The following is a 24,201-nucleotide window of genomic DNA, read 5'->3' as shown; positions in this document are numbered from 1 at the left end:
ACGTCTGACCTGCTCTACGCAAGAGGATTCTGACTTGGGGACACTGCTCACATGTGGCTGGGCGCCCTGGAGTGCAGCGCTCTGTTGCTCTCATTTCCTGTTTCTATTGGTGGCCAGATCTGGTCAAGGATGTCTGGGACTTTGTGGGATCCTGCGCTTCCTGTGCCGTCTCGTCTGAAACATGCTGGTCTTCAGCCGTTGCCGATACCCAGCTGCTCGTGGACTCACGTGGCTATGGACTTCATCACGGACCTTCCACCTTCCTCTGGCAATACCGTCATCTAAGTGCACATCCTATCGGATCTTTGTGCCTCACAGCCTTAGATAAAGCTTCTTGTATGCCTTGTGCTATTGTTCTGTATTCCCGTTGTGACCACGGCTCTCCTATTGACTTTGATCCTGTTCCGCCTGCCTTGACCTATTGCAATGTCCCCAACTCCGATCCCGTGCTGCCCGTCCTGACGTCCTGCCTGGATGCCACCGCGGACAAAGTCGAATTACCTGCTGGTACGCCGCTGCAGCAAATCCAACCCGCTCTGGTCAGCAGCAAATCCAACCCACTTAGATTCTGGTCCCAGGTGTCGGCTTACATCATCGTCCATGGTGGTCCAGTGGGTCCACTACCCCTGGAACCTGACAAACATCACTGAGTTAAACAGCTTAACAGCAATAAAACTGAGTAAAATTGTAAAGTAAGGGGGTAACAATTATGTTTATTGTGTAAACATCACTAGGAGGTTAAAATTTGAGAACTTTCATGGGCAAACCCCTAGTATTTTGTATTCAACATTGGCCTATGTTGTGCACCATACAGCGCTGCTGAGGTGCACGTGCGCCGACTTGTCCTGACTTAAAGGGCCAGCGTCCTCCTAATTGGCACTGGCTAATCTGGCGTGCCCTTATAATCCGGCACCTCCCTTCACTCTCTGCTGGATCTTTAAGTCATTTTCTCTGAAGTGAAAGCCTCTTGTGTTCCTCCTGTGCTCCTCCTGCGTTTCCAGACCCTCCATGTTCCCTATGATCCTCCAGTGTTTCCAGATGCCTGTGTATCCTGTGGTCCGTATCCTGTATCCGTATTCCTGTGGCAGTCCTGTATTCCTGTGATGGTCCTGTATTACTGTGGCAGTCCTGTATTCCTGTGTCGGCCCTGTATTCCTGTGGCGAACAGGTATTCCTGTGGCCATCCGGTATTCCTGTGTTCGTCCGGTATCCCAGTGGTCGTCCTGAGGTCCTGCCATCCAGCCGACGTCCTCCCTTCCATCCTGAGGTCCTGCCATCTAGAGGTCATGCCATCCAGAGGTCCTGCCTTCCCGAGGTCCTACCTTCCCGTGGTCCTGTCTTCCCGTGGTCCTATCTTCCCATGGTCCTGTCTTCCCGTGGTCCTGTCTTTTGAGGTCCTGCCATTCTGTGGTCCTGCCTTCCCTGTGGTTCCTGTTTCCTGCCACTGCGGGCCTAGTCGCACACGTGGAACGAACTGGTGGCACCCCGCCGCAGCAAGACATTCCTGCTTTGCAGCAGGCTCTATCGAAGACCATGGGCCACTTAGACTCCGGTCCCGGGTTGTGGCTAGTACCGTCATCCCCCGCGGTGGTCCAGGGAGTCCACAGACTCTAGCCCCAAGAGACCTTCGCACAACCCCCTGTGTAAGCCATCTATCAGGTACAATAAAGGCATACTGCACTGCATTTGTTATCCAACCTGGGTGATAAGTCCAGTGAATATTTGAATTGTCAAGTGTAAACTTGCACAAAAATATTTGAGCCTTTACGTGGTCCAATAATCAGAGTAATTATTGTGAACAACATTCCAATAATTGACCCAAATGTACTGTAAATAGGAATGTGCAGCTGATCAGCACTATAGCTAAATAGAGGAGAAACAACCCCCTGTAGCAATTGTGTTCCCCCCATTCATTTTTGCACAAGATTTTGTAAATAAGGCTGCAAAACATCAAGCAAACAATCATCTGTGATCAGTGTTCTTCTTGTATAAAAGCAACCACAGACAAGATGGAAATGTGAAGAACTATGAACAATTATTGAAAATTGCCTAAAATCACATAAAAACCCTAAACATAACATAGTTTTTTATAGGAATTACTTTCTATCATATTGTGTACATGTACATGTTACATTACACATTCTTGAGTCTCATTCCTGAGACTTCCACAATCCTTAACTTTCTCAGCGAATAAAGTACTGTAGTTCATTTAATCCAATAGCATTATAAACTAGAATATCTAAGAAGGCCAGTGACTTTTTGCAGTGGTTTTATTGAAAGAGTTATATCTCCTAATAACCGACATGTTGCAGATTTATATGAATCTTCTTAACTATGCTGATAACGTGAATTTCAGCAGCTTGCAATTCCATAGTTTTTTAAGGACAGTGTCACTAATATAAGTGGGCTGTAGCCAGTACTGCAGCTGAGTTGACCGACTAGAGGTCTACCCTTTTGTTCAACCATTTAGGTAAACCCCTGGTTTGTGCAAAAAATACTGAATGATTGGTAAAATAGATCTGGCACTCCTGTTATTCAGGATTCATAGAATGAATGTTTAGTCATGAGTTCCAACATGAGAATTCCTGAGTCTGAAAAGAAATGACTCCCAAGTTTCACTTCAGCAACAGAGCACAAAGAGACAATGTCAACACGTTTGTATCTAGGAAACAAATAATGTTTAAACAGTTTACAGGTAACATATAATGCTGATACTGTAATAAAGGGGTTGTCCGGGAATAAAACTATATACAAGCCGTCCCCTACTTAAGGACAACCAACTTACAGATGACCCCTAGTTACAGACGAACCCCTCTGCCCACTGTGACCTCTGGTGAAGCTCTCTGGATGCTTTCCTTTAGTCCCAGGCTGCAATGATCAGCTATAAGGTGTCTGTAATGAAGCTTTATTGATAATCCTTGGTCCCATTACAGCAAAAAATTTAGAATATCCAGTTGTCACTGGGACAAAAAAAAAATTGTCTGGAGCTACAATGATAAAATATACAGTTCCCAAGGAACCTATCTTGCATGTAACCCAGGGACTGGCTGTATATGGCTGAGGGGGATGTAAAAACAATAAACCTTGTATACTCACCTCTCACCGTGCTCCCATTTACCCACAGTAACTCCAGTCACTTCTAGTCTCTCTATATATAAAAAGGCCAGCAGCACCATCCTGACCACAAGCTTTGGCTACTGCTGCAGCTCCTGCTAGGGAACTGCAACACTTAGAAAATGAATACAATAGAATGTGTTATTAATGCAATTTTATTGTATGAATGTACGTATGACTCCTGAGGTATATTCACAGGGCAGTATTCTTCATAGTATTTTGCTTCAGTATTCCTAACCATGCCAGAAGTGGATCCCAGACACAGAAAATGTGTACATTTTACCATTACTGAATATTTAGCTTTTTTTCTTATTTTAGGGTTGTACAGAGTTCACCATGCAGAGTATGTGGATGCAATGCACTACAAGCAGCTACATGGACAAGCCTGCTTGACAAAGAATTCACAATTTGAGTTTGAAACACGTTGGAGAACATGCTACTTTTTTTCTTAGCCTTACCATCTGATGTACCCTTGCTATTTTTAATGTTTTTTTAATAAAAAGTATTTTCTTCTATCAAGGAGGACATTGGAATTTATTTCTTTTTTAGGTTACATAGGCAAGAGAGGTCCATTCAAGAAAAGTGCCATTGCTACACATGAGAAACTGAGTTCAATGCTACTAAAGGAAAAAGAGTCGTATGAATTTCACAATGGAATTCAGAGTTTGGAGAGTTATGATGCGGTTCAAAATTATGAAATATGATTTTTAATTTTCTTTACATATTTTATACATTTTTTAAAGAAAGGCATGGAAAAACAAGCAAATTGAAAAAATATATACACCTATGCAAGATGAAAATAAAATAAATGTAATAAATAATTAACAAATTAATCTCCAACTTCCCACCAGAACAACATAGATCCCCCAATATCAGTCTACCTATTTTCCCCTCAGCTGGGGTTGACACTTTCCTGATGGGAGAGCTTAAAAGGGTATTCTGATCTCAGCAAATTGATGTTATTGTTCGCATGTTGAAAAATTATACATTTTTACAAAATACTTTCTGTATCGATTCCTCATTGTTGTCTAGATCATCTGCTTGCTGTCTATGGAAAGCTTTCTATTCTATGGAAAGCTTCTGTGTTTGCTTCCAGTGAACAGAAATCAGACCATGGTCACACAGGTCCTCGGCTCGCTAGTGAGCTTATTCAGAGCTGTGTGATAAAATGAGCCGTATACCTGTGTGACCTGTGTGTAACTGTGTTCTGTCTACTCGAAGTAAACATAGAAGCTTTCCATAGAATAACAGCAAGCAGAGGATCTAGAACACCGTGAAATAAACAATGAAGCTTTCTATAGAATTACAACAAGCAGAGATATAGAAAACTGTAAGAAATGGATACAGAAAGTATATTGCAAAATTTTACAACTTTTAATTACACACACATTAACATTTATTTGATGAGAATGTGGTCCCTCTGACCACATTATGATAGAGACTGTTTAGGATTTGTTTTATTTTTATATGTATTAAAGCTGTAAATAAAGGGCTTATGGAACTGCGAACCTTGAAAATGAATTGCCAGTCTTCCTATTGTTCTGTCTATACTAGAGACATTTATAAAGATAAGACGTGGTGGTCTGTGACATGTTCATGAAAACACCATCAAGACAGTTTGAAGATACAGAAATCTCAGTTATGCAACTCCTTTCAATGTATCAGCCAGGGTGATAATCTTCCTTCTAGTCCTGTCTTTTGAGAAATGTCCATCACATGTCAGAATACAGATAAAGATGAATTTTCTCTGTGCAGCATGCATTTTTGAGGTCACTTCCAACTTTTACAATTACTGGCGGCTAGCCTTCTTTTATCCCAGTGGAGCTCATACGTGCAAGTTTCTCTGCACTTAGCAATACATTACTTGACAGAGCTCCTAAAATTGTGTCACATTAGCCAAGCAGTGTAAATCCGGTGGATAGCCTTCCCTCCTTTACTATTTTCCCAGGGATATCGGCACTTATCATCACTCTGCCTGTGGTTAATTTTAGCTTCAATTGCCTTCAAACAGCAGATAGATGAGATTGCTAACTCAAGCTTTGTGAGTAACACATCACATGCATCAACTGGAATAGTAATGACATCTTATTTGAATAACAATAATCTGCATTGTTTTAATTTAGAAACTGTAAATGTGTATAAATAAAGAGAAAAGGTCCTAGAGTAGTAATATACTGTAATCAGCTCCTTATTTTAGCTGGTTGTTAAATTATTCACAAACAAATCCTCCATGCTTCTGTTCACAACCACAACATTATTCTGGACAATGCCACTATAGAGAGCTGCTGAATGCTACTGATCACAGCCAATATTTTCTGAGAATCTTTTCAGCAGAGGCAATGGTACCAAATCTGGTGGCATTTACATATTTAGTTAACCTTTTACAGTAGAAGCAGCTGTACGGAACAAAACCTTCATGTATGATATACATAGGGGGAGATTTATCACTGCTTCTACGCCAGTTTTCTGGCGTATGCCACCTCCCAGCGCCTGTCAAGGGGGACTAGCATGCTGGATTTTTCTAGCTTGCCACGCCATCCACCAGATACATCAAGAGGCCTATATCATACCCTGACAACCCCATAACATACATATCAACTATCCGCAGGAATAGGCCGTCACACAACCATGTCATGTACTGTGACAGGGATCTGATATTATTCAGTTCCACGCTGAATAATAACCTGACCAGAGTTCTATTTTTACATTCAGCGACTGTGTAGAGTCTGCTTAAAGATATCCAGGAAACATGATATCTGCATTAACTAAACAAAAAAACAAAATGAAAGCAATATAATAAATGCAATAATACATGCAAAGAAAAAAAAAGAAAAAATGTTGTAAACTGTAAAGAAAAATTAATAAAATTGGTTATAAATAGTTAAAATAGAAAACAAAGAATATTTATGTAAAGAAATAAAATAAAATAAACCATCCCCTCACCTAACTTAATAATCACATATGACTGAACCCATTCTAATTTTTCAATTCCAGCAAGACACAAACAAGTTTGGCATGAGTGTTTAATTTGTGTTGTATAGAAAGTACATTGCATAAAGCAAAACAACTAATTACAGAGTAGACTTAAAACAAAGAAAAAAAAAATACCATTAATAAAATAATCCAAAAGGTGAAGAATTGTTCTGGTCATAAAGACCCAAAACAACCCTAAGTACAAAAGGGTACAAAAAATAAAATTATGCTATATAAAGTTGGTAATACAAGATATTTCTGGGATTCACCATTGATGGCCCTGTGATTAGTGGAGTTCTCATCCTTAGTACCTCTGCAATCAAAAAAATAAAGGGCATTCCCTTAACTGTAGTACCCAACACAGCACCACTTTTATTTCATATAGTTGTCTCTTTCTTTACCTGATCCAATTCTCACTGATCACTTACAAACTATAGCTTTGTGAAACACAAATAACAAATACAATATATTCGAGTATAAGCCGAATTTTTCAGCACAAAAAATATGCTGAAAAACCCTAACGAGTCTATATATATATATATATATATATATATATATATATATATATATATATTTATATATATATATATATATATACATATATAGTGTGAGAAAGTAAGAGGTGTTGTGTGGAAAAACCGCTATCTGTCTTACAGGCAGATAAAATGCAGGTGGTAAAAGCCTTGGGTTTGTCTGCAGTAACCCAAGGGTTAATGCAGACATATAGTAAGCAGGAATAGTCTGTTTGGTCCATGTTGGCCTAGCTAACATGGACACATTGGTAATGTCCGTACTGGGCCTGCTTATTATGGAATAGGGGTAGGCTGGTAGTGGGACTCCTACTCCACCCGGACTTCGGTCCTGGGCTTTTGTATAGCCCACAGGTGCGGGTCACAGGCCTCGTTAGAGCCTGATTTAGACTGCAGGCCAAAAGCAGTAGGTGAGGCACTACCTGGAGAGCTGAAGGCTAAGAATGAGTTCACACAGCAAAGGTGCCTCCTGAGATTCTGCTGGCCAAGAGCGTGTGCCAGGCAGCCATGGTATATCTAGGATCTGAAATTGTATTAGGCAGTGCCTAGCCGGGCAGGGTTTATTTTTGTGTTGCTTTATATGTGCCAAACCAAGGCTGAATTTATGTTGTTTTTGAGTGTGAATAAAACACTTTATTTGGACTTTAACTCTGCATGTGTCCCTGCTTCCTGCACTACTACAACCAGGTATCTACCTGAGCAATTCCCCACACAATATATATAAATATATATATATAAATAAAAAAAAGTGTACTCACCTTCCGATGCCACCCCAGGAGGTCCTCTTCTGTCCACCGATTTTCCGGGTCCCTCTCTCCATGCGCTGCTGTTGCTCGAGCTGTGATGTCAGCAGCTCCCTGACATCACAGTGTGTGACGAAGGTGGTGCACACACTAGAACGTCAGCGAGGCGCTAATGTCACAACTCGAGCGATGGCACCACACGGAGAGAGGGAGCCGGAGCATCTTTGGACAGAAGAGGACCTCCCATGGGGGTATCGGAAGATGAGTATACTTTTTTTTTCTTATAGGCTGGGCAGGGGCTGTATACTGGGGGACAGGGGCTGGCAGGCTGTATACTGGGGGCTGGCTAGGACCAATGCATTTCCTACCCTCGGCTTATACTTGAGTCAATAGTTTTTTCCAGTTTTTGTGTTAAAATTAGGTACCTCAGCTCCTACTCGGGTCGGTTTATACTAGAGTATATACGGTAGTAGCAGATTGCAAATGTAACTTAGCTTAGAATAGACTTGAGGATTTCAAGTCTAAATAGTGTACCCGACAAAAGAAATCCAAAACGGCACACAAATTACATTGTTAGTAAAACCAAAAGTTTATTGGATAACCGATCTTAAAACACATATAAAGAGGAACAACAACCATAAAATACAGGGCCCACATAAGTAAATGTGATGTATACAAAGTATACTAACAAAATATATGTGGAGACTCTCCTACTACACTCAATCCAATAGCCAGCACAAACCACTAATATATACCATTTTTCCCTGAAAGTAAGACAGTGGGGCACATTTACTTACCCGGTCCCTCGGAGTTCCCGAATTTGCATTGTCTAAATGCATTCACTAAGTTCGAGCACCTGATATCCTGCAACTGTCGCTTCCCCGCTCAGGTCCTCCGGAGTTCACGTTCTTCTTTCTGGTGTATATAAGTGCATTGGTTGCAACACAATTTTATCTTAAATCCTGCGCTCAGTCCGCATCAGTTGTATTGTCCGACGGCCTGCCCCCCAATTTGTCACATGAAAGTCGGCAACGCTGCGCCGATCGCATGCGACACAATCCCCTGCTAAATCCCTGTCCCAGAGGGGCAATCTCCGAAAACCATGAACAGTCTGACAGAAATGCAATCCATAGACCCTTAGTAGATAAGCCCCAGTGTATTATAATAATTTTTGCTCCTTAAGAAGCAGCGGGTCTTATTTTCAGGGGATGTCTTATTTTTCCTTGAACAAGAATTCACATTGTTAAAGAAGAAAAAATGAACATTTATTAGAATACTGTAGTCTTGCCATCACATACATCAGCATAACTATCTGAATTCCATCATGAAAGTCTTGTGACTTTTTCATGTACAACACTATGAGCAGTTTAATTGTGTAGTGTGCAGAGTGCACCAGATTGAGGATTTCTGGCGCATGTTCTTCATGAATCTGGCACCCCCTGCACTGCCCTGTCAGAGTGCACCAACTTTTGTGCACCTTTAACATAGGGCGTGCGATACATTCAAAATGTGGGGCACAGTCCGAGTGAGCACCGAAACGCCCATTTCAGTGCAGAAATTTGTGTTGCATGAAGAATAGTGCAGCTGCACCACAAACCAGTTGCCTGTGACACAAATGTGCATGTGCAAGCAGTCCGCCACAAACTGGCTCAAGTACCTTAGTGAATGTGGGCCATTGTTTCTTATTTTAATCATGAATGCTGCTTCTCGAAAGACGAGCAGAAACAGCCTAAAGGGAAAGTTTTCTAATGGGTGAGATTTTTTTGGGTTAACCTTTTAGATACTAAACAGAAACTAGGAGTGACTGAAGAGTGGTCAATTCTCAGCATGACAATAGGGGACACACCCAAGTAGGGAGGTAATTGTTTCTGTGCCATCATCAGCTAGCAGACCCTACTGAGACTGGATTGTATGGAATGCAGTGCCTAGAGCGATTTCCACACCTTGCAACACATGAGAAACACTGAGGCACTGTCATATGCTAGATGTCCCAGAGAAATTCTACATGAATCAGTGCAGGTTCATCGATACTGTGCGGTTTTTTTACCAGTATACTAAAGTTCCACTACATAGTGGTTATATGGAAAACAGGTACAAAGTCAAATAAATCTTTTATGCAACTTATTTGGATGTAACATAACATTAACTCTTTGGATGCTGTGAGTAGGTCCAAGCACTTTGATAATGATTAACTGCGCCATCCTTGTTGGAATCTTTGCATCTTTAATTTCTTGCTAACTTTTCTTATTTACAATATCCAAACTCAATGATAAATAACCACTAAAGAAAATAGGGCTTATTTACTAAGGGCCCATGGACTGGACTTTCGTCGGACATCCCGACGTTTTAGTTTTGCGCTGCTGGAACAAGGATTTAAAAGGGGTTTTTGGCACACGCAACGCCTTTCATGGGACACAGATCAGGGGGCGGGCCGTCTGACGGATTCAAACAAACCGCGGGATTTAACTTCAATATTGTGTCGCAAGCCAAGCACTTACATGCATCGGGAAGAAGAAGGTAAACTCCAGAGGTCCTGATCTGGTAAGTGACAAATGCAGGATATCGGGCACACGATCTTCAGGAATCACGGCAGAGTTCATCCTCGTCGGATAGTACGGATTGGGGAACGCGCAAGGAGCGGGTAAGTAAATGTGCCCCAATGTCTACATCTATTGCAGCATAAAACACATCAGAAACCACCCGATTATAACTCACTTCTGAAGCTTGTGGAAAGGCTATGGAAATTACTGTTGGCAGAGGTGGCTTATGGGCACCAAGGACCCTGGGCTGTATAAAGATTGGGGGCCCCCCACTAGTTACAATTATCTCATGATTACTACAATAAGATAGCAATACAGTTTAAGAAGCAATTCTCCAATATAAATTAATTACCAGCATTGACGTCATGACCATAGTGCTACAATCTCTGCCTGTGGCCTGGACCTGGAGTATGTCAGGACCAGGTAACCTGCTATGGTAATGATGTCATCATTGTGTTAAAATGTTAAACCCTTGACAATCACTTTCAATATAGATACAGATAGGGAGGCACGCAGTAACAAATCTTAGAAACATATAGGAACACTAATCGTACATTCCCACAGATATATGTATCATAGGTTCTGTTAAAATATGCAAAAATCACACCCAAATGGAAGGCCAATGTATGGCATAATGTAAAAGGTAAATGGCATTTATCAGGCACTATTGGTGCTGGTTATTACACACAGTGAGGCTTCCTTTTTAAAAAATTGTTGTGCGCCAAAAAGGAAATAGAACAATATCAACCCTCATAGTGTACTTTACTGTAGCTTTCCCAAAAAAACAAAACCATTACATATACACAAAAAAGGCACAATTTTATATAAATACACTCAAAAGGCTGAGCATACATACACAGGGAAACTTGCACTCCTTATAACTACTGAATGTTTTAATGATTACATAAAGGCAAATACATTTACATACATACACATTACTTACACACACTGCTTCTACTACTTCCATTACACAGTACATCCACATGACATATTACTGCTCACACATCCTATGCATGTACATAGCCATTACATATAACAAATGCATGTTATACATATACACCTATATACAGTGCCTTGCCAAGGTATTCTCCCCCCTTGAATTTTTCTACCTTTTGCCACATTTCAGGCTTTAAACAAAGATATAAAATTGAAATTTTTTTTGGTGAAAAACCAACTAAAATGGGCCACAATTGTGTAGTAGGACTTCTTGGATATTTATATATTGGATATTGTTATTATTCAGCCCCCTTAAGATAATAAATTGTAGAAACTTTTGCTGCGATTACAGCTGCAAGTCTCTTGGGGTATCACGTCTCTATCACTTTTGCACATCAAGAGACTAAAATTCTTGCCCATTCTTCCTTGGAAAACAGCTGGAGCTCAGTGAGGTTGGATGGAGAGCGTTTGTGAACAACAGTTTGCAGCTCTTTCCACAGATTCTCCATTGGATTCAGATCTGGACTGTGACTTGGACATTCTAACACTTGGATATGTGTATTTGTGAACCATTTCATTGAAGATTTTGCATTATGTTTGATATCATTGTCTTGTTGAAAGCTAAATCTCTGTTAGGTCTCGGGTCTTTTGCAGACCCCAACAGGTTTTCTTCCAGAATGTTCCTGTATTTGGCTCCATCCATCTTCCCATCATATTAACTATATTCCTTCTCCGTGCTGAAGAAAAGCCCAAACCATGATGTTGCCACCACCATGTGTGACTGTGGGGATGGTGTACTGTGCAATGCATTTGGCATTGTGGCCAAAAAAGTTCAATTTTGATTACATCTGACCAGAGCACCTTCTTCCATGTGTCTGGTATGTCTCCCTGGTGGCCAGGGCCATATTGAGGTAGGTAGAGGCCCCTGGGTGAAAAATGTACTTGTTGAGCCAAGGGCAAACTTTTAGTTAATAGGCCTCCCTTAGCCTCATCAGCTACAGAAAATGATAATACATCGTATTATCAGTAGCTTGTAGTACTATACAATTCAGCTGCTGCAGAACATCACGGTGCACGACTCAACTCAAAAGGCTCATAATACGGACTTCAGTTTAAAAAGATTGTGTGTGTTGGATAAATAACAGTGCTGTGTCCAGTAATATCCTGCAAACAGAGATACTGAGCTACAGGAGCACGAGCAGTTAAAGAAGCCATACATGGGGGAGATTTATCAAGACTTGTATGCAGTTTTTTAGAGTACAAGACTTGAAATAACCGTGTAACAAGCATCGGGTTGTAAACCCACTGTGCTATATAACAGGCTTGACTTTGGGCCACAAACTAAAGACGATATACCTAGACCTCTCATGTTTTCACTCTTTCACCCATATACAGTAATCTGGATTTTTCTGTGTAGAGATCACAAGGCTGCTACCTCTTGTGGTGGTCCAAATGAAATTGTAGAAAAAATGCATTTGCACCATTTCATTTTCTTGTGGACACAGTTTTTATAACTTGTACTGTGCACTCCAAATGACACCGCAGCTTATGGACCTTTGTAAGGTGTAATTTTTTGTGGGATGTGATGTTGCAAAATGGCGAAAAAGTGGCATCTCAGACATTTGGGCGCTATTTTCCATTACTTTCCAGGAATAACTGTTTTTATATGTTGATAGATCAGGGCTTTGTGTACACAAGAATACCTAACATGTCTATGATTTAATTTGTTTATTTTTATATCAGTTCTAGGGAAAAGAGATTTGAATTTTTTTTTTTCTACTTATTTGACCCCTCAGTGTACTTTAACCATTGGAGGTCTGATCATTCCTACCACATACTGCAGTACTACGTTATTGAAGTATATTGAACATTTGTTAGGAATCTATAACATGGTGCTCTTGCACAGTGTTCTAGATCCTGTCCTATGACATCACAGAGAGCAACGATTGGCATTTACCTGCCACACACTGCTGGCAGTCTTTGTCTTAAGTCTTCACTCTAAGCCTCCAGCTGCTACTTCCAAGCTGAGTGGGGTTCGGCCACAGCCTGTGGGTTCTCCTCTCCCTCTTTCTACTGCTACTGCTGCTGCTCTGCCATAAAGTTCATTTATATTGGTGTACTGAGGACACCTATATTTATGAGCAGATAGATTATGTGTATGTGGAGGCCCCTGTTCACCCCAAGTGGTGGGGGCCCAGGGGCGCGTGCCCCTGGTGCAAACCCTGTGATCCAGCCTTGCAGGTGGCTTGTGGCAAACTTTAAACAAGACTTTTATGGATATCTTTGAGAAATGGCTTTCTTCTTGCCACTCTTCCATAAAGGCCAGCTTTTGTATCACTGATTGTTGTCCTATGGACAGACTTTCCCACCTCAGCTGTAGATCTCTGCAGTTCATCCGGGGTGATTATGGGCCTCTTGGTTGCATCTCTGATCAGTCTTCTCCTTGTTTGAGGTGAAAGTTTAGAAGGACGGCCAGGTCTTGGTAGATTTGCAGTGGTCTGATACTCCATTTCATTACGATTGCTTGCACAGTGCTCCTTGGGATGTTTAAAGTTTGTGAAATGATTTTGTATCCAAATCCAGCTTTAAACTTCTCCACAGCAATATCACGGACCTGCCTTGGTGTGGTATTCTTGACGCTCTCTGCGCTTTAAACCCTGAGACTATCACAGAGCAGGTGTATTTATACGGAGACTGCTAGTCCAGTGAAGATTTAACCCATTCCTGGTCAAGAAAAAGACCCAGAAAGAACAGCCAGATACATGTAGGATGGTCCATGACCTCCAAGCTGCCAATGAGTGTACTGGAGTCCAGTGGTTCTTAACCCACACACGTCACTGGCAGCCATCCCCAAAAGTGACATATTAATCAACTGTTATTGATTTGGCAGATGTTTTCCTCTTTGTGCCCATACATGAAGATTGCCTGTATCTATTTGCCTTTACCAGTTAATTCTTCCAGTACACCTGGTGCAGATTCCCACAAGGGGGGAGGGAGGGGAAAAACTCCCCCAGCCAGTACTCCACAGCCCTACAGGGAGTAGATTGGCAGACTAGCCCCTTACTGGGTGACGTTCTTTTACAGTTTGTGAATGACCTACTGTTTTGTGCCTCCATTTTACAGGTTTGCCAGGATGCATCGATTGACCTTATGTGTTTTCTGTTCCAGAAGGGTTGCAAAGCTTCCAGAGACAAGCTTCTGTACGGCCAGGAGAAGGTGGGCTTCCTAGACCACTGCTTCTCAGCCACAGGCAGTTACCTGACAGGAAACAAAGCTGGCAGTCCAGAATATGCCCCTGCCCTGAGGCCCTAAGCCTTTTTACATGTTTCTAGGACTGGCCAGCTACTGCATACCAGGGGTAAGGTCTGCTGCCTCCAGTCTGATGCTGCCCCCTTGCTGATTGCATTGCCTCTCCCCTATTTTCCCTTAGTCAGGAGGCAATTGATGCATTACACAGCCTTAAGCTTGCAAATCCTGTCTGCCTCGGTCCTAGGCATACTGGACGAAATCTTTTATTTTATTTTGCACTGAGTATCTAGGCCACACCACAGGTGTCTTAGTCCAGGAATATTGTGGCCTCCCCAGCGGCCCACTATTAAGCCCGGTTAGACATAGACATGAGGGGAGCCCCTCATGTGTCAGTAGCTGCAGCCAGCAATCAGCTTAGCACGTCCAGTGAGTTGATCCCAGAGCCTAGATCACTCAGTTACTGTAAACCCACATGACTTGCACAGTGTCCTCACCTAAGTACAACCCAAGCTCAAGTGGCCATTTTAAGTCTAAGCAGGGGGTCATGCTGACCACTGTCCAGGTAATGTGATGATTTAGCCATTTTTGTGTAACTTGCCTGTTGAAGTTTCTCCTTGACACTTGTTTTAGATGATTGTCCTTCAGCCTGTTATTCCCCTTATCTTGTTTGGGTTAACAAGAAGTTTTTTGGAGAAATTCTCAGTAAATTCTGTAGCTGGGATAATATGTCTGTGAACAAAGCCTGGGAAGACAGTGCACAATTAATTAACCTTTTCGGAGAATGTCATGGTAAAATTCATTATGGCCAATAGCATTGCAGTATTCCATCTCCTTGTCACTCTCCTTTTTCCTGATGACTCTGTAATTGAAATATGCGGCTGAGCGCTAATAAAGATTGGAGAGAGATTCTACATTCACTAAGAGACTGGTGTGTCTTGGGTTTTGTGCTCTCGTCCTGCTACCGGGCAGCCATGAAAGAGTTAACCCCTTCCCGACGCGCGCCGTACTCGCGGGCCGAGCCCTCTCCATAGCCGGTAAGTCTTTGCTGCATATTGCAGCAAAGGCTTACCGGTAACACCTGCGATCGGTGCTTTCTCCGTGTTTTCTCCGTGATCGGCAGCATTGCCGGCGGCTTCAAAGAGATGGCGCCGCATGGGCGCCGCCATCTTGTTGTGGATCGCTGCTCCCCGATGACGTCACGGGGAGCGGCGATCCGTCGCCATGGTAACCTCGGGTGTTCCGAACACCCGAGGCTACTTCCTTTTAACTCATGCATTACAATGTGCTAATTGCACATTGTAATGCATGGGGAGTAAAATCCACATATACTGCCATACTGTAGTATGGCAGTATATGATAGGATCGATCAGACTACCTAGGGTTAGAGTACCCTAGGGAGTCTGAAAAATAGTAAAAGTAAAAATAAAAAAAAGTTAAAAAAAAAAAATTATAATAAAAAAACCTAAAAATTCAAATCACCCCCCTTTCCCTAGAACTGATAGAAAAATAAATAAACAGTAAAAATCATAAACACATTAGGTATCGCCGCGTCCGAAAATGCCCGATCTATCAAAATATGATAATGTTTTTTCACTATGTTTAACCCCGTAACGGAAAATAGCGTCCAAAGTCGAAAATGGCATTTTTTTGCCATTTTGAAAAATATAAAAAAATTTATAAAAAGTGATCAAAAGGTCGCACAGTCCCAAAAATTATAGTAATGAAAATGGCATCAAAATTCGCAAAAAATGACACTATCCACAGCTCTGTACACCAAAGTATGAAAAAGTTATTGGCCCCAGAAGATGGCAAAATAAAAAAAAAAAATTTTGTACAGGAGGTTTTAATTTTTTTAAATGTATGAAAACATTATAAAACCTATACAAATTTGGTATCCACGTGATCGTACCGACCCAAAGAATAAAGTAGACATGTCATTTGGGACGCAGAGTGAAAGCTGTAAAATCCAAGCCCACAAGAAAACGTCACAAATGTGGTTTTTCACCATTTTCACTGCATTTGGAATTTTTTTCCCGCTTCCCAATACACGCCATAGAATATTAAATACCGTCACTACGAAGTGCAATTTGTTACGCAGAAAATAAGCCATAACACAGCTCTTTATGTGGAAAAATAAAAAAGTTATAGATTTTTGAAGTTGGTGAGTGAAAAATGGAAGTGAAAAAACTAAAAAAGGCCAAGTCGTTAAGGGGTTAATAAGAAAGTCACTTTTACAACTGAAGTAAGGACTGTTTTGAGTCCTAGATAAACATCTCTATCAGCGTTCCACTACCATCCTACCCCTACTCCATAATAAGCAGGCCCAGTACGGAGATTGCAAAGGTGTCTATGCTAGCTAAGCCAACATAGACCAAACAGACTACTCCTGCTTACTACATGTCTGCAGGGTCTGCGCCAGCATTGGGCATACCTGGGCAAGTGCCGGGGCCCAAGGCTTATGGGGAGTGGGCCCACATAAGGTTGTACACAAAGAATCCATGAGGGTGAGGGGGGCTGTATCTAATGAATCCTTAGGGGGTGAGAGGAACTTTATATAAAATAACCATGAGGGGGATGTTTGGTATGATAAATTAGGGAATAATTTGGGGAACAGGAGACTGTTAGTTTCTAAATTTTTAATGCCACCACGGGAGTTCAGTGGAAAGGGTCGCCACAGTAGGCCAGGGGCCTTTGAAAACCTGGAGCCGACCCAACATGTCTGTATTAACCCTTGGGTTACTGCAGACAAATCCAGGGCTTTTACCACACACCCTTTTCTGTTTGTACGACAGACAACACCTCTCACACATGCGCCAGATTAATGAAGAACGTGCACCACAATTCATGAATCTGGCGCACTCTGCAATTCTGTCAGACACTGCATGATGAGTCGCATGGTCCGATTGTGCATGGACTGCCCCGATCAGTGCCGAATTTTGTGTCGCGTCGGGTATGTTGCAGCTGCAACACATATTTAGTTTGCACTAAAAAGAAAGTGCAAAGTCAGACAAATAACTGGCGCAGGGGCTTTAATAAATGTGGGCCATAGTAGGGGCAGGGCTGGCAGGCTAAATGCTACAGGGGCTCGCTGGCTACATACTTTAGGGGCTGGCAGGCTGTATACTACAGGGGCTGGCTGGCTATATACTACAGGGGCTGGCAGGCTATATACAGGGGGACCAATGCATTTCCTAACCTCAGCTTATACTCGAGTCAATAGGTTTTTCCATTTTTTTGTGGTAAAATTATGGGTCTCGGCTAATACTCGTGTCGGCTTATACTCAAGTATATACAGTAATAACACAGTCATCACAGTCCCGATAGTTGTCAAGGGAACGTAAGGGGTTCAAATTAAACTCTGTATGTCATAATCCCTATTTAGGTCTTTTGGTTCCAAGGTTTGTAATGTATATATCCAGAAGGCCTCTTGCTTTTTATGGTGTTTAATGCGATGGACTCCACGTCTAGGGGGTAGTATATGTTCATTAACTTGGAAACGTAGCTGGGAGATGTGGTGTCGCTTGTCGTGGAAATGAGCTGGTCGCTCCTCATCAAAAACGGATGTTTGCCCACGTTTAAATTCATTGAACCAATATCTAACTGTGGTCATAGATGGCAAAGTGTCCCCATAAACATCATCTAACTTTGCTTTCATCTCTGCACATTTTTTCCCATCCAAAAACAAAAAGCGAATTACCGTACGATACTGCTCTTTTTCCATCTCAGCGAAAATCACGAAAAATGTCTTACTCAAATGGCTGCCAAATCCAAACTAACCTATCAATCAGTCTGCAATTTGTTTTGCTGTCCCTTGATAGATGGCAGCACACGATGATAAGACCAATTTCCCTCAGGAACGCCCTCTGTCGTCAAACACGGGTACTTATTGAATCGCCCTCGTACATGGAGAGGGAAAGACAATTGGAGGGATTTCTCATGATGCACCAACTCTGGATGTTCCAGCCTCTTGGTATAACTAGTGCTTCACAGTGCTTCTGGTCATTTAGAATTGCAAGATAACATGCATGAGGAACTGCAGGTGCGGCCCAACACTTCCCACTCCACACCCCTCCCTCTCTGATTAACATTGAGATGGCTTAATGGAGGGAAGATTGTGACTTTTGCAGGACTTTTTAAAAACCTTTATAATACCTCCCAATGTTCACATGCATGACCTAACTCTGATGGAAATGAAAGTATCATGTATATCATGTTCACACCAGGACACAAAATGTTAATGTTCCATACTCTTAATACATTCTGCTAGAAAGTCAAAATATAAGTTCTATCCCTATGAGTGGATTACTATTATTATCTCTGCTATAAATGTAAAGAACATGTATGTAATTATGACATACCCTAAATGATGCATAGTAACAATACAACCATAATATCTACATTTTTCTAATCTTTTGTGCTTGCAGGCTTTGATGTGCTGCACTATTCTACTGCTCAGATAAAATAATAACCTCTCCTGCAATTTCAAACCAACATTACTCACATGATTGAAGTAATACAAAGTGAGGAGACAACGGCCTACTTTATCCATCAATCCCTGCAAGATTGCACTGTTAGGGTTGTCTCTTTTTACAGAGTATTACAGCACAACATTACCATCATCTTCTCAGAGCATGAAGAGGATTGCAAACCGTGATATAAGGACAAATGTTACAGAAATCAGCAAAGATTTCTCTAAAATGCTTTTTTACCAGGATAATTTCATTACACTTAATTTCTTTAAAATGGTCATGTGGCTTTTTTGAAGATGCTTTTTCCAAACGTGTGAAGCACCACAAGATGTAATTTACTTTCTCTGTAAGTCACATTATTTTTTTTTCAAGTAAGGCCTCTTTGAATGTTCCTATTGGAAGTATATGAAGCGTGTGAAAATTGTCAGGATCCGAGTGGTGGACCCACTGAACCACCACAAGCAATGACGTAAGCCAACACCTGGTAGCAGAGTCTAAGTGGCACCCAAGGTTGCTCTACAGGGGCGACTTTGCTCGCAGTAGTGGTACAGAATTGACAGGCAGAATCAGAGTCGTCGTCAGACAGGAGGTCGGGACAGGCAGCACAGGATTGGAGTCGGGGACGTAGCAGAAGGTCAAGACAGACGGCAGAGCATCGAAGTCAGGAACGGAAACAGAGGTCACAACAGATAATCACAGGAGTAACAATAGGAAGCCTTCGCTAAGGCTATGAATCAAAAATACGGCAGGGATTACAGGAAGAGGCTGGCTATTTATCAGGTCAGCAACCAGCCAGTGCCAATTAGTGGCACGCTGGCCCTTTAAATCTCACATAGCCCCAGGAGCATCTTTTGATTTGATTTAATCTGGAACAACTTTCCACCATACTTTTTATATGGACCATTCACATATTTATATAAATTAATCATGTCCCTTCTTAGTCATCTCTTTTCCAGACTGAATAAATCTAGTTGTTTTAATCTTTCCTCATATCTGAGACCCTCCACACCCCTTATAATTTTTGTGGCTCTTAGTTGTACCCTCTCCAACTGCAGAGCATCCTTTTTATGGACCAATGCCCAGAACGGGACAGCATATTCAAGGAGTGGCAGAACCAATGCCTTGTACAGTGGTAATATTACATCCCTATCCAGTCCATAGCACTTTTGATACATGACAAGATACATGCTGGCTTTAGAGACAGCTGATTGACATTGAATGCTGTTATTCAATTTATGATCAACTAGTACCCCCAGGTCCTTCTCAACAAGGGGCTCTCCCAGATTTACTCCCCCAAGGACATATGTTATATGTGGATTATTAGCCCCAAGACGCATAACCTTACATTTATCCACATTGAACCTCATTTGCCAAGTGGATGCCCAAACACTCAGTTTGTCCAAGTCACCCTGCAGCCTATGAACATCCTCTATAGACTGTATTACACTACACAGCTTGAAAATAGACAGTGCTATTAATTCCTACCTCTATATCATTAATAAATATATTAAATAGTAGTGGGCCAAGCACAGAACCCTGAGGTACACCACTTATAACTGGTGACCATTCTGAGTAGGAATCATTGACCACAACTCTCTGGATACGATCCTTCAGGCAGTTTTCAATCCAATTGCAAATGATTCCTTCCAAAGCACTAGACCTTATTTTACCCATCAGGCAACTATGAGGGACAGTGTCAAATGCCTTTGCAAAGTCCAAGAAGACACCTCCTCATAGAAGCAAATAAGGATAGTCTGATAGCTTCTATCCTTAGTAAACCCATGCTGGCTGTCACTTATTATACTATTTGATGTCACATACGTCTGTATGTAGTCTTTTAGCAACCCTGCTACTATTTCCCCCACAATGGAAGTTAAGCTTACAGGCCTGTAATTGCCTGGCAAAGTTCTAGAGCCTATTTTAAATATTGGCACCACATTCGCCTTGCCCTAGTCACTTGGCACCGTACCAGTCATCAGGGAATTCCGGAGTATTTTATACAGTGGCACAGCAATAACAGAAGCGACGGGCTTCATTGTGAAGCCAACGTCCGGTGAGTATGAAGAGGGCTCAGCCCGTGATCCCATGGGCTTAAAATTATGCAAATTACCCTGAGGAACTTCTGGCTCCATTAATACCTTTTTTTAAAAAATGTTAAAGGGCACCTACCACCACGGTTCTACCTATAAAGGTAGAACGGGTGATAGGTGGATGAATGGGATGTGAGGCTAGCCCTTTTTTGGGCTAATCCTCACGTCCTGGCTATCCTTTTGTAAACTTTAATGCTGGTATATGCAAATTTTTTTAAGAGGCTACTGGGGAGTGGAGTAGCCGGACATGAGGCTACTAATCGCGGCTACTCCACGCCCCAGTAGCCTCGTTCCTCCGCCTACCATGCAATCTTCGGCGCGCAGCTCCTCGTAGCTGCGTGCCCTCATCCGAGTACCCGGCATTCTGCGCATGCGCAGTAGCACCGGCCTCGGATCTGTGGCCGCGCACCCACAGACCTGCGTTCTGCGCGCAGGGTATTCGGATGAGGGCACGCAGCTACGAGGAGATGCATGCCGAAGATTACATGGTAGGCGGAGTAACGAGGCTACTGGGGCGTGGAGTAGCAGCGACTAGTAGCCTCATGTTCTTGAGACATTTGAAGGTATAATTAGATATGCCAGCAAATGGAGTAACAATTACATCCAAACACATAGTTATGTAGATTAAAAATAGATACAGGTCCATCAAGTTCAACCTCTCTTAATGAATGATAATGCAGTGCTTGACTAATTACAACCCTTTTTGACATTTGTCATTAGATTAGCATCTAGCCCTATTTTGGTGTCAATATAATAACTGCCATTACTACTTAGTGTGGCAGGACAATCCATAGCTTGACTACTGTAACTTAACCCCTTAACGCCGAGGCCCTTTTTCGTTTCCATTTTTTACTCCACACCTCAAAAATCTATAACTTTATTTTTCCATGTAAAAAGTTGTATGAGGTCTTGTTTTCTGCATAACAAATTGCACTTCATAGTGATGGTATTGACTATTCCATGCCATGTACAGGGATGCAGGAAAAAAAAATCCAAATGCAGTGAAAATGGTGAAAAAAAGCATTTGCACCATTTTCTTGTGGGTTTGGATTTAACGGCTTTTCACCCCAAAGGACATGTGTACTTCATTCTTTGGGTCGGTGCGATCAAGGAAATACCAAATTTGTATAGGTTTTATAATGTTTTCATACATTTACAAAAATTAAAACCTTAAATTTTGTCCTTCTGGCGCTAATAGCTTTTTCATACTTTGGTGTATGGAGTTGTGGGTGCTGTCATGTTATGCAACTTTTGATGACATTTTCAATGCTATAATTTTTGGGACTGTACAGCCTTTTGATCACTTTTTATTGAATTTTTTATATTTTCAAAATGGCAAAAAAAAAACGGAAGTCAATTTTTGCGGAACAAGATGAGGCTTTCATTGCCACCATTTTGGGTCCGTAGGACCTTCTAATAACTTTTTATTACATTACGTTTTGGATATCTGGGGTTCACTGCCGGGAATAGTCATTTTTGTATTTTGATAGATTGGGACTTTTGGGATATGGCAATACCCAACATTTTTATGATTATATATGCTTATTTTATTTCAAATATTGGTAAAAGGGAGCGATTTGAACAAAGGTTCGGCTTTTTAAATATTTTTAGGGATCTTACCGCTCATACGATATACTGCAGTACTACTGTATTGCAGTATATGGCAATTTTGTACATGATCTGTATTGGTCTGACCATTAAAGATCCTCTTAAAGGAGCCGGCGAGCCCTCTTCGTACACCCATCCCAATGTGTCAGGAAGGGATTAAAGGTGTGTAAAGGGGGCTTATGGGCTGAGCCCCACTTCCTTACTAGAGAAGAATTATACAGATACCATTTCCTGCACAATCCATGGCAGTTAACCTGAATATATAAAAATAAAGAAATATAATCATAAAAATGTTAGATATCTGTAACATCTGCACCAATGTTATCCTCTGTCCGAATACAGCTAAGGATGCGCCAATTGTGTTTCACTACTTTATGCTTACTGGCGGTTTTGATTGATTTGCACCACACCCATCAGTCTCCTGCAGCTATGCTCTTGTACATCAATAGTTAACCCGCTGTTATGGACGGATCCTCTTTCCATCCACACCACGCCTTGCTCTTCTTTTTTGTCTAGATTTCAGAGTTCTGACTCAATCTCTGAGTAGCACCCTGCAGCGTTCATATGTTTATTAGAAGGTTTTCTTCAGTAGTTTTCTCATAAAATATACTGTTTATTATTGTTGAACACTGTTGATGTACACATACACTTAAAGTGGTTGGCCAGTCTTTTACAAAAGTTGCTCATGTGCCTTTACGGTCTTGTGGAAATTCTCTGAAGTTTCATCAACTAATTCAGCATTCCTGCCACTTACTTTTGTACTGTGTGCAGAGCCACTATGCTGCTTACATCTCTGAGCTTTGCTAAATTGGAGGAACTGTAGCAGGAGAGTTGTGACTCATCCTGCTACTCCCCCCCTCCCCCTGTCAGACGTACTGAGAGAAGAGAGACACAGAAGTGAAATTATAAGGACACCCTAGAGCAGTGAAAGAGATGGAAGCTTTTTGCACATGCCGAGGGCATCATGGCAGAACAGGAAAAGGCTTAAAGGGGTATTCTCATCTGGGCATTCACATTCAGTTTCATTAATCTGCCATATATAAACATTTCATCAATTAGATGTTATTAATTTTTTTTTTACCTGGGCGAAGTTAATTTCTTATAAATGTATTTATACCATACCTTAGAAACAAGACTGTGTCCTTGGATACGGCCACCTCTGATGGAACGATTGCACAAAGAAACAAAAGTTTTTTGTATATGAATTGGCCGGGAGTTACTACATGCCCAGCAGCCGTCCTGAATCCAGGTGCTCAGGCAGGGCTCTATAGCGCATGTCTGGCCACCACTGCCAAAATGTGAGGTGGTCGTATCCGAGAAAGCTATCTCGTTTCTAAGGGACAACATTAATGAGAAATTTTCTTCACACAGGATTTTTTTTTTAATAAACATTTCTTCAATTGGATGTTATGTATGGAAAATGAATTAAACTAAATGTGAATGCTCAGATGGGAATACCCCTTTAAGCTTTTAAAGGAGGCAAAACACAGATACATATACATGCAGAGTCTAATGGAAGAGATTTATTAAAAAGTGGCCAGCACCCTTAAAATTATGAAAATAGGTATGCAATCTTTCAAAAACGTAAGCACTCCATCCATGGATAGTATCTGGTACTGCAGCGTTGCTCTAATTAAATGAAGAGGACTTAAAGGGGTATTCTCGTCTTGGCATTCACATTCAGTTTGATAAATCTTCCATATATAAACATTTCTTCAATTAGATGTTATTAAAAATAATGTTCCTGTGTGAAGATAATTTCTCATAAATGTAGTCACGTTGTCCCTTAGAAACGAGATGGCTTCCTCGGAAACGGCCACGACTGCTGGAGGGATTGCAGAAATAAACAAAAAGGTTTTGTATATGAAATGTCCGGGAGTTACTGCATATCCCACAGCCGTCCTGTGGTAATGATCGTTGAATCCAGGAGGCCAGGCAGGGCTCAACAG

The sequence above is a fragment of the Engystomops pustulosus genome, chromosome 1 (assembly GCF_040894005.1).
Source record: "Engystomops pustulosus chromosome 1, aEngPut4.maternal, whole genome shotgun sequence".
NCBI classification, from domain to species: domain Eukaryota; kingdom Metazoa; phylum Chordata; class Amphibia; order Anura; family Leptodactylidae; genus Engystomops; species Engystomops pustulosus.
Note: the sequence above shows the minus strand (reverse complement) of the source record.